Here is a 13485-nt window from a genome sequence, read left to right as displayed (position 1 = left end):
ATAAAACACACTTTATTTCATTTGAAAAGACATAAGGTTATTCTCTGTAAATTTATGGAGGAAAGTGAAACAGACTGTCTTTGTAGATCAATTCATGCAGATTTGAGAGTGTCTGAGGAAGAGCCCTCAGTGGACATGATCTCATAGAATGTTTTTGTGTGAATGCATACATGAAATCAAGCAAATATACAATGGAGACACAGAGCTAGTAAGTAAAAATGGTACAAAAAAATCCTAAGAATCAAAAATAAATTTTGGCAAACATTTATCTGCAATTCTGTGAGAAGTGCTAAGGCTGTGAATTAGCTGTGCAGTGGATTAAATATCTAATTCTAATACATGTGCACCCAAATCAGAGGTATCTGACACAGGCACTAACTATCACAACAGAACCTGAGGAGAGACCCTGGAGTCATAGCTTTCAAAGGCATTATTTCTTCTTTCAGGCACACACTGAGAATACAGAGTTTTCTGAAGTGCTTTGTCAAGCACCCCTCCACTGCAGAGCAAGTATTGAATGTGCTCAGAGGCTGAACAGTTACAGGCAGCACAGAAAAATGTGGACAAATTACAACTGTTAAATGTGGGAACAAGTTATTCTATAAAGTAAAATATTTACTTGGTTTCTCCAAATAGTTACTCTAATTCTGACAATACCATAAAATATCTCTATTCTACTTCAAAATCACCTATGTTGCCATTACAAAATCTCTAATCTCATGTTTAGCACCTAAAATATTTCTATTTTAAAGAGGAAAATAGGCCAAGTAGAAATTATAGAAGGTATTTTCAAGATTTCCAATAAAAATGAATGCTTACCACATCAATCATATATTTTTGTTCCATGTTAGAAATCTAAGGCTTATATTTAAGATTTACTTTATTTTTATGTGTGTGTGTGTGTGTGTGTGTGTGTGTGTGTGTGTGTGTGTGTGTGTGTGTTTTAACATGAATGCAAGTACCTGCAAAAGTCAGAGGCATTTCATTCATGGAGCTGGTGTTAGAGGTGGCTTTGAGGCCCTGATACATGTTCTGTGAAATGAGCTAATCAGGTCCTTTGCAGGAATAGCACTCACTCTTAACTGGTGAAATGTCTCTCCAACTCCAGCCCAAACAGTTTATTTTTCTTTGTTTAAGTAACAAAGTAAATTTCAACAATATGGCTACTTAAATGAGGTTCTTACAATAGTAACACTGGGTGATAGTCCCAAATCTCACAGGATCCAACCCATGTATGTATAAATACAGAAAACTAAGCACTGCTGTGAATAGAGAAATCAGTCCTACCCTAGATGAGCTCCTGATTATCCATCACTTAGTGGTCAGCACTAAAAACATGAAAACTAGCAAAATAGACTTGGTATATTGTGTTAAACATTTGATAATTTAGGCTTGCATATATATAAGTGTGTGTGTGTAGCCATATATATCTATATATAAATGTAAGAATAATTAAAATAGGCTATAAATTTAGAAGGGAGCATGTATAGGGAGTATGGTAGATGTTGAAGTGAGGAGAAGAAAGGCAAATGATAGAAATTGTACACAGAAATAAATAAAATAAAACAGCTTAATGAAATTTAAACCCAAATAACAAGGTGAACATACTTTTCCAATAGACTGTGACTCAAATATAAGTTTCTCTAGCACAGAAGCAGAGTATACTGCCATCTGAAAAAAACAAATTTATTATTGTCACCTGAAGTCAACTACCTTTTTTGAACAAAAATACAAGAAAACTTTGAATTATGTATTCTCAGTAACTCTATTAGTTATCCAAGTGCTGATAATTGGTAATTTCTGTTTGGAAACATGTTAATTGATGTAACCAAATTAAGATAAGTTCCTGCTAGTGGCTCCAAATATAACTATAATTCATAATGCAAAACATGGCTGAGACAATGAGTTACATTCTGCAGATGCAGTGTGAGGAGTGCTACCATGTTTCCTAGTGGATTATTTTTATTTTTAATTTGGATTAAAGTTAATCCCTTTTTGGCTTTTTAAATGCTTATTTTTAATTTTTATGGTGTTGAGACTGTAGTAAAATTATAACTTTTCCTCCTTCCCATTTTTTTCCCTTGAAATTCTCCCACATAACCATCTGTGCTCTCTTTCAAATTTATGGCCTCACTCTACTTCCCCACCCCCCATGTCACCTCCTTTTCCTCTGCCAATCTACTGTACCCATCTACAGTGAACTTCCACTGCTCAGGTTTGTACTATACCAGTCCAAACCAGAAATACAGGACACAAAGATCAGAAAGCCAAAGAGGAAACAGAAACTGAGGACAAAACACTGACCTCACAAAGAAAAACTCAGAAATTAGCACAGAGACCTATAATCATCTAAAACCTAGATGATTAAAAGCCAGGATGAGAACACAATCAACAACAGCCAGGGTAATATGGCACCAACATAGGCCATCTATCCAATAACATCAAGACCTGAATATTCCAACACATTCAAAGTATAAGGTAATGATTTTAAAACCAACCGTATGAAGATGATAAAGATTCTTAAATAGGAAATAAAAAAATCCCTTAACAACATCAAAGAAAAGACAAAGAAAAAATTGGAAGAAATCAATAAACTCCTTAAAGAATGACATGAAATCAAAGAAATAACAAAAAATAGGTGAAGGAAACTCTTCAAGACCTGAAAATGCAAATAGAAATAATGAAAAAAACCTGAGGAATTCTGGAAATGTAATATCTAGGTAAGTGAACAAGAACTACAGATGCAATCATCACTAACAAAATAAAAGAGACAGAAGAGAATATCTCAGTCATTGAAGATATCATAGAAGAAATAGATTTATTGGTCAAAGAAAACGTTAAATCTAAAAAATTCCTGAAACAAAACATTCAGGAATTCTGGGACACTATGAAAAGACCAGAACTAAAAATAATACGAATAGAAGAGGAAGAAATCCCCAGAAAATATATGTAACAAAATGATGGAAGAATATTTTTCCTATTTTAAATAAGGGCATGCCTAGAAAGGTATAAGAAGCTTACAGAACACCAAATAGACTGGACCAGAAAGAAGGTCCTCTCATTACATAATAATCAAAACATGGGACCAGAGGTGAGTGCCTGGGGTTATAGTCAGAGAGGCAACTGCACTTGAGTCCCACCACTGGACAGAGGCCATCCCGGGAGGACCTGCCCAACTTGGCCACAGTTTCTGGCCAATCGGCGGGCCCTGCAGGAAGGCTCCCCTTTTCCAAGACTGCAGGCACATCCTGCAGTCTCCACACCCTGCCCCCACACACATTTGCCCTAGACCCCAGTCACTTCCTGAGACTCAGAGACCAACCCCCAGCTCCTGTCCACCCCAGAACTCCCATCTGGACCAGAGGTGAGTGTCTGGGGTTATAGCAAGAGAGGCAACTGTGCCTGGGTCCCACCTTTGGACATAGGCCATCGTGGGAGGACTTTTCCAACTAGGCCCCAGTTTCCTGCCAATCAGCGGGCCCTGTCAGTAGGCTCCCCTTTTCCAAGACTGCAGGCAGACCGTGCAATCTCCACACCCTGCCCCCACACCAATCTGCCAGAGACACCAGTCACTTCCTGAGAATCAGAGACCAGCCCCCAGCTTCCATCCTGCCCTGGAACTCCCATCTGGACCAGAGACCAGAGAAACTCCCATCTGGACAAGAGGAGCTCCCATCTGGACAAGATAAGGAGACTCCAGGGACTTCCTGAGACTCAGAGTCCAGTCCCCAGCTCCTATCTGGCCAACATTCTCATCTGGACCAGCACTCCCATCTGGCCCAGAGCTTCCATCTGGACCAGAGAGAGGCTCCCTAAATCTGTCAACTCAGTCTGGATCAAGTACACTGATAAGACCAAGAAGGAACCCACGAGGAGATGGGCAGACATCAAGGCAGAAGTACATACAACAAAATAAAGAGCAATACAGCATCACCAGAACCTAGCCATTCTCCAACAGACCTGAACATCACAGAATGGAAGAAGAAGAAGAAGAAGAAGAAGAAGAAGAAGAAGAAGAAGAAGAAGAAGAAGAAGAAGAAGAAAACAACCTTATAAGTAACATCATGAAGAGGCTAGAGCCTTATATAGAAGAAATCAAAAATAAGTGTAGGAACAGACAAATAAAAAATGGAAAGAACGCTATAAAAAACTAGAGGAAAGGACAATTAAAGTAGAAGAAAACAATAAGTCCTTGAAAGAAAATCAGGAAAAAGCAAGGGAGACAGTCCAAGACCTGAAGGGGGGAATAGAAAAAAATGAAGAAGACACTAGCAGAAGGAATGCTGGAAATAGAAAATCTCAGTAAACAAACAGGAACTTCAGAGGCAAGTATAACCAACAGAATGCAAGAGATGGAAGAGAGGATCTCTGGTGTTGAAGACAGGTAGAAGAAATAGATTCATCAGTCAAAGAAAACACTAAAGCCAACAAAGTCATGACCCAAAATGTCCAAGAAATGTGGGACACCATGAAAAGACCAAACCTACAAATAATGATAGAGGAAGGAGAAGAATACCTACTCAAAGGCACAGAAAATATATTTAACAAGATCATAGAAGAAAACTTCCCCAACGTAAAGAAGGAAATGCCTATGAAGATACAAGAAGCCTACAGAACACCAATCAGACTAGACCCCCCAAAAAAGTCCCTTCGCCACATAATAATTAAACAACTAAACGTACAGAATAAAGAAAGAATATTAAGGGCAGCAAAGGAAAAAGGCCAAGTGACTTATAAAGGCAAACCCATCAGAATAACACCCAATTTCTCAACGGAGACTTTGAAAGCCAGAAGGACCTGGACAGATATAATGCAGACACTAAGAGACCATGGATGCCAGCCTAGACGAATATACCCAGCAAAACTTTCAATCATCATAGATGGAGTGAACAAGACCTTCCAAGACAAAACCAGATTCAAACAATACTTATCCAAAAACGTAGCCCTACAGAAAGGACTAGAAGGAAAATTAGACCTAAGGAAGGCAGATACACACATGAAAACACAGGCAATACATAACACCACAGCAGTAAACCACAAAGAAGAGAAGTACACGCACACTACCACCAAAAAATAAAAATAACAACAGGAATGAACAATCACTGGTCATTAATATCCCTTCATATCAATGGACTTAATTCACCTATAAAAAGACACAGAATAACAGAATGGATACGAAAACAGGTTCCATCTTTCTGCTGCATACAAGAAACACACCACAAATTCAAAGATAGACACCTCGTAAGAATAAAAGGCTGGGAAAAAACTTTCCAATAAAATGGTCTTAAGAAGCAAGCTGGTGTAGCCATCCTAATATCCAGCAAAATAGGCTTCAAAATAAAATCAATCAAAAGAGATGATGAAGGACATTACATACTCATCGCAGGAAAGAGCCACCAAGATGAAGTCTCAATTCTGAACATTTATGCCCCAAACACAAGGGCACCCACATATGTAAAAGAAACATTACAAAAGCTTAAATCATATATAAAACCCCACACATTAATAGTGGGAGACTTCAACACCCCACTTTCACCTCTAGACAGATCCGCCAAATTGAAACTTAACAGAGACATAATGGACTTAACTGATGTTATGGCTCAAAAGGACTTAATCGATATCTACAGAACATTCCAACCAAACAAAAAAGAATATACCTTCTTCTCAGCACCCCATGGAACCTTCTCTAAAATCGACCACATACTTGGCCACAAAGCAAATCTCAACAGATACAAAACAATTGGAATAACCTCCTGTGTTAATCAGACCACCATGGTTTAAAGATAGATTCCAACAACAGAAAAAACTACAGAAATCCTAGAATCTCATGGAAACTGAATAATGCTCAACAGAATCACCAATGTGTTAAGGAGGAAATAAAGAAAGAAATTAAAGACTTCCTAGAGATCAATTAAAATGAATACACCACATACCCAAACTTATGGGATACTATGAAAGCAGTGCTAAGAGGGAGATTCATAGCACTGAATGCCCACATAAAGAAGCTGGAGAAATCTCATGCTAGTGACTTGACAGCCCAACTGAAAGCACTTGAACAGGAAGAAGCAAAGTCTCCCAGGAGGAACAGATGCCAGGAAATTATCAAATTGAGAGCTGAAATCCATAAAATAGAAATAAAGAGAACAATTCAAAGGAGTAGTGAAACAAAGATAGACAAGCTCTTTGAGAAGATCAACAAGATAGACAAGCTCTTATCCAAACTAACCAAAAGACAGAGAGAGAGCATCCAAATTAACAAAATCAGAAATGAAAAGGAGGGACAGAACAGACAATGAGGAAATCCATAGAATCATAAGGTCATACTTCAAAAACCTCTACTCCACAAAAATGGAAAATCTAAAATAAATGGATAATTTTCTGGACAGGTACCACATACCTATGTTAAATCAAGACCAGATAAACAGTTTAAATAATCCAATAACCCCTAAGGAAATAGAATCAGTCATTAAAATCTCCCAACCATAAAAAGCCCTGGACTTGATGGTTTCACTGCAGAATTCTACCAGATCTTCAAAGAAGAGTTAATACCAATACTCTTTAAATTGTTCCACACAATAGAAGCAGAAGGTATATTACCAAACTCCTTCCATGAGGCTACATTTACCCTGATTCCTAACCAAAGAAAGATGCAACAAAGAAAGAGAAGTACAGACCAATCTCCCTCATGAACATTGATGCAAAAATGCTCAATAAAATTCTGGCAAACAGACTCCAAGAACACATCAAAACAATTATCCACCATGATCAACTAGGCTTCATCCCAGGGATGCAGGTGTGGTTCAACATATAAAAGTCCATCAATGTAATACACCATATAAAAAAACCCAAAGAAAAAAACCACATATCATCTCACTAGATACAGAAAAGGCATTTGGCAAAATCCAGCACCCCTTCATGATAAAGGTCTTGGAGCGATCAGGAATACAGGGAACATACCTAAACATAATAAAGGCAATCTACAGCCAGCCAACAGCCAACGTCAAATTAAATGGAGAGAAAAGCAAAGCAATACCACTAAAATCAGGAACAAGGCAAAGCTGTCCCCTCTCCCCATACTTATTCAATATAGTACTTGAAGTTCTAGCTAGAGCTATAAGACAACAGAAGGAAATTAAGGGGATACAAATTGGAAAGGAAGAAGTCAAGCTTTCCCTTTTTGCAGATGACATGGTAGTATACATGAGTGACCCCAAAAATTCAACCAAGGAACTAATACAGCTAATAAACACCTTCAGCAACATAGCAGGATACAAGATCAACTAAAAAAATCAGTAGCCCTCCTATATACAATAGACAAACAGACTGAGAAGGAAATCAGAGATACATCACCCTTTACAATAGCCACAAATGATATAAAATACCTCAGGGTTACTCTAACTAAGCATGTGAAGGACCTATATGACAAGAACTTTAAGTCCCTGAAAAAAGAAATTGAAGAAGATGTCAGAAAATGGAAAGATCTCCCATGCTCATGGATAGGCAGGATTAACATAGTAAAAATGGCGATCTTACAAAAAGCAATCTACAGATTCAACACAATCCCTATCAAATTACCAACACTATTCTCCACAGATCTGGAAAGAATAATACTCAACTTCATTTGGAAAAACAAAAATCCCAGGATAGCAATCCTGTACAATAAAACCTCTGGAGGCATCACAATTCCGGACCTGAAGCTCTACTATAGAGCCACTGTAATAAAAACAGCATGGTACTGGCATAAAAACCGACATGTGGACCTATGGAATCAAATTGAAGACCCTGACATTTCCTCGCACACCTATAAACATATAATTTTTGACAAAGAAGCCAAAAATGCACAATGGAAAATAGAAAGCATCCTCAACAAATGGTGCTGGCATAACTGGATGCCAATGTGTGGAAGGCTGCAATTAGATCCATATCTGTCACCATGCACAAAACTTAAGTCCAAGTGGATCAAAGACCTCAACATAAATTCAGTTATTCTGAACCTGATAGAAGAGAAAGTAGTCTTCAATGCATTGGCATAGGAGATCACTTTCTAAATATAACTCCAGTAGCACAGACACTGAGAGAAACAATCAATCAATGGGACCTGTTGAAACTGAGAAGCTTTTGTAGAGCAAAGGACAGGGTCAACAAGAGTAAGCGACAGCCTACAGAATGGGAAAAGGTCTTCACCAACACCACATCTGACAGAGGGCTGATATCCAGAATATATAAAGAACTCCAGAAATTATACATCAAAATGTCCAACAGTCCAATTAAGAAATGGGCTATAGAACTAAACAGAGAATTCTCAACAGTGGAAGCTCAAATGGCTGAAAGACATTTAAGGAATTGCTCAACATCCCTAATTATCTGGGAAATGCAAATCAAAATGACTCTGGGATACCATCTTACACATGTCAGAGTGGCTAAGATCAAAAACACAGAAGACAGCTTATGCTGGAGAGGATGTGGAGCAAGGGGAACTCTCCTCCACTGCTGGTGGGAATGCAAGCTTGTACAGCCAATTTGGAAATCAATATGGTGCTTCCTTAGAAAATTGGGAATCTATCTCCCCCAACACCCAGCTGTAGCACTCTTGGGCATATACCCAAGGAATGCTCAATCATACCACAAGGGCATTTACTCAGTTATTTTCATATCAGCATTGTTTGCAATAGCCAGAACCTGGAAACAACCTAGATGCCCTTCAACTGAAGTATGGATAAAGAAAATATGGTACCTATTCACAATGGAGTACTACTCAGCAGTGAAAAACAATGACATTATGAGGTTTGCAGGCAAATGGATGGATCTAGAAGAAAATCTTCCTGAGTGATGTAACCCAGACTCAAAAGGACAAACATGGTATGTACTCACTCATAGTAGGATACTAGATGTAAAACAAAGATCACTAGACTGCTACACATCTCCAGGGAGGCTACCTAGAATTTGGGACCCTAGGAAAGACCCAGAGATCACCCAATAACAGAGAAATGGATGAGAGTTACATTAACAACCTTGATGACAGTGGGAGTAATGAAGGGCAAAATTTGAGTGAAGGAAAGCTTAGGGGAGCAGGAGATCCCACCTGGATCAAGAACAGAAAGGGAGAATGAGGAATAACAGACCATGATAAATGAAGACCACATGAGAACAGGAAGAGGCAGAGTGCTCAAGAAGTCCCCAGAAATCCACAATGATATATCCTCTGTAGACTGCTGGCAATGGTCGAGAGAAAGCCTGATCCAACCTAGTCTGGTGATCAGATGACTAAACACCCCAACAGTCGTCTTGGAACTCTCATCCAATAAGTGATGGAAGTGGATGCAGAGATCCTCAGCCAGGCCCCAGGTGGAACTCCACGTGTCCAAGTGTCAAGAAAGAGGAGGGACTGTAAGAGCGTGAATTGTTGAATCCAAGATTGGAAAAAAGCTCAGGGACAAATAGCCAATCGAATGGAAGCACATGAATTATGAACCAATGGCTGTGGAGCCCCCAGCTAGATCAGGCCCTGTGGATAAGTGATACAATTGAATAGCTTGATCTGTTTGGGAGGCACCCAGGCTGTGTGAATGGGATCTGACCTTAGTGCATGAGCTGGCTGTTTGGAACCTTGGGCTTACACAGGGACACATGCTCAACCTGGAAGGAGAGGAGAGGACCTGCCTGTACTGAATCCACCAGGTTTAAATGAATCGCCAGGGGTGTCTTTGTCCTGGGGGATATAGGAGTGGAGGGGAGGTGCTGGGGGAAAGGTGGGTGTGGGGTCAGGAGGGAGGAGGACAGGGGAACCCATGGCTGATGTATAAAATTAAAACTATTAATAATAATAATAATAATAATAATAATAATAATAACACTAAACATAAGGGACAAAGGAAGAATATGAAAAGTTGCAAGGGAAAAGGCCAAATAACATAGAAATGCAGACATACTAGAATTACAATGACTTCTCAAAGGAGATCTAAAGGGTAGAATGGCCAGGGAAGCTGTCCTGCAGACTTAAAGAGACCACAGATGACAGCCCAGACTATTATACACAGTAAAACTATCAATCACCATAGATGGAGAAACAAGATATTTCATGATAAACTCAAATTAAAAATATATATATTCAAAAATCCAGCCCTACAGAAGGTACTAAAAACTACAACCTAAGGAGGTTAACTGTAACCACAAAAACAGAGGTAATAAATAATCTAAAAGCAGCAAAACCAAAGGAAGGAAAATACATAACACACACACACACACACACACACACACACACACACACACATGCATACACACATGTGCACACACCTCCACCACCACCACCTCCATCACCACCCCCCACCCCCCTAACCCCCATCCCCCACCACCAAAATAACAGGAATTAACAAGCATTGGTCATTTATATCTCAATAGCAATGGACTCAACTGTAGTTAGAGTTTTCCTGCCTGGCCCACAGTCAGGAGAAATCTCTCTCACCCACCAGGCCCATAGACGCTCAGACCCAACCAAGTAAGCACACAGAGACTTATATTTTACAAACTGTATGGCCATGGCAGGCTTCTTGTTATCTACTTCTTCTATCTTATATTAACCCATTTCTATTAATTTATACTTTGCCACATGGCTTGTGGCTTACCAGTGTCTTTACATGTTTCTTCTCATGGTGGCAGCTGGTGGTGTCTCCCCGCCCCAGCCTTCCACCTCCCAGAATTCTCTTCTCTTCTTGTCCCGCCTATATTTCCTAGCTGGCTACTGTCCAATCAGCATTTTATTTATACAGAGTGATATCCCCAGCACTCAACTCCCCCTAAAAAGACAAAAGCTAACTGAATACAGAAAACAAGATCATCCTTCTGCTGTATTCAAGAAACACACCTCAACTCAAAAATAGGCATTACTTCAGAGTGAAAGTTTGGAATAAGCTTTTACAAGCAAATAGACCTAAGAAGCAAGATGGCTTAGCTATTCTAATATCTACCAAAATAGAATTCATACCAAAACTCATCAAAAGAGTTGGAGAAGCAGATTGCACACTCATCCAAAGAAAAATCCACCAAGATGATGTTTCAATTTTTAATGTCTATGCCCCAAATGGAAGAGCACCCACAACTGTTAAAGAAACATTACTAAAGCTTAATTCACACACAGAAACTCAAATTGATAGTGGGAGCCTTCAATACCACACTTCAATACCTCTCATCAATGGACAGGTCATCTAGACAAAAACTAAGCAGAGAAATAATGTAGCTAATAGAGCTTATTAATGAAATCTACATAACAGATATCTACAGAATACTTCACCAAAACACAAGAGAATATACCTTCTTAGCACATCATGGCAAGTTCTCCCAAGTTGATCTCATGCTTGGTCACAAAGCAAGGCTCAACAGATACAAGAAAACTGAAATAACTGCCTACATCCTATAAGACCACAACAGGTTAAAGCTATATTTGAACAACAAGAGATACAATATAAAGCCTACTAATGGAAAATCAAGAACTACATGCTGAAAGATTACTGAGTCAAGGAAGAAATAAGAAAGAATCTAAAGACTTCTCAGAATTAAATGAAAATAAATGCACAACACATTCAATCGTATGGGACACACTGAAAGCAGTAGGATGAGGAAAGTTCATATCACTAAGTGCTTTCATAAAGAATTTGTAGAGACCTCATACAAGCATCAGCACACCTGAAGCTCTAGACCAATAGCAAGTTCACCCAAGAGAAGTAGACAGCAGGAAGTAATCAAACTGAGGGCTGAAATCAGTAAAATAGAAACAAGGAGAACAATATAAAGAATCAATGAAACAAAGAGTTGGTTCTATCAGAAAATCAGCAAGATAGGCAAACTCTTCCCCAAACTAACTAAAAGACAGACAAAGAATATCAAAATCAGCAGAAATTAAAGGGGACATAACAAAAGACACTGAGGAAGTCCAGAAAATCATTAGATCATACCTCAGAAATATGTATTTCAAAAAATTAAAAAATCTAAAAGAAGCAAACACTTTTCTAGATAGATACTACTTATCACAGTTAAATCCAAATTGTGTAAAGAATTTAAATAGACCCATAACCCCTAAGGAAATAGTAGCCTTCATTAAACGTATCACAACTAACTAACTAAGTAACTAAGTAACTAAGTAACTAACTAACTAACTAACTAACTAACCCAGGGCTAGCAGAAATCTACCATACTTTCAAAGAAGAGCTAATACCAATACTCCTCAAATTATTAAAAAAAAGTGGAAAAAGACAGAAAATTATCAAGTTGATTTTGAAGCTACAGTCACCCTGATACCCAAACCACAGAAAGATTCAATAAATAAGAATTACAGACCAATGTCCCTCATGAACATTGATGTGGAAATATTCAAGAAAATACTCATAAACCTTATCAAAAACATATCAAAAAGAAAATCTGTCATGACCAAGTAGGCTTTATCTCAGACATGCAGAAATGATTCAACATCCAAAAATCAGTCACTTTAATCCAACATATAACAAAACCAAAAGAAAAAAAAGCATATGGTCATTTCATGAGAAGTTGGCAAATCCTTTGTCAAAATCCAATATCCCTTCAAGATGAAAGTCTTGGAGAGACCGGGTATACAGAGGATATACCTAAACATAATAAAAGCAATTTGCAGCAAGCCTATAGCCAACATCAAATGAAATGGTGAGACACACAAATCAATTTCAATACAACTTGGGACATATCAAGGCTCCCATTCTTTCCATAGCTATTCAGTTTAGTAAATGAAGTTCCATCAGTAGCAGTAAGACAACTCAAGGAGATTAAGGAAATAGAACTTGTAAAGGAAGATGTCAAAATACCGCTATTCATAGATGATATGATAGTATACATAAGAAATTCCAAAAATTTTACTAGGGAAATCCTAAAGGTGCTAAATGCATTTAGTTAAATGACTGGATATAATATTTACTAAGAAAACTATAATCTTCCTATACACAAATGAAAAACGGACTGAGAAATTAAAGAAATCAACATCTTTCACAATAGCCAAAAACAATATGAAATATCTTGGGGATAGCTAACCAAGCAAGTGAAAGACTTGTATGACAAAATATTGAACTCTATGAAGAAAGGAATTGAAGAAAGTATCAGAAGATGGGAAGATCTCCCATGCTCATTGATTGCTTTGATTTATGCATTAAAAATGCCCTACCAAAAGCAATGTGCAGATTCAATAAAATACCCATTAAAACTTCAACCCAATTATTTACAGACACCAGAAGAACAATAAATACTTAATATCACATGGCTAAACTAGAAACCTAGGAAAGCTAAAACAATTCTGTACAATAAAGGCACTTTCAGAGGTGTCACCATCTCTGATTTCAAGCTGTACTACAGAGCAATAGTAACAAAAACTTCATAGAATTGCCATAAAAACAGGCATATTGATCAATGGAACTTAATCAAAGGCCCAGAAATAAATCCACAAATCTATGGACACCTGATTTTTATAAA

Source organism: Onychomys torridus, chromosome 21 (assembly GCF_903995425.1).
Source record: "Onychomys torridus chromosome 21, mOncTor1.1, whole genome shotgun sequence".
In the NCBI taxonomy this organism is placed as follows: domain Eukaryota; kingdom Metazoa; phylum Chordata; class Mammalia; order Rodentia; family Cricetidae; genus Onychomys; species Onychomys torridus.
This window is presented reverse-complemented; position numbering follows the sequence as displayed.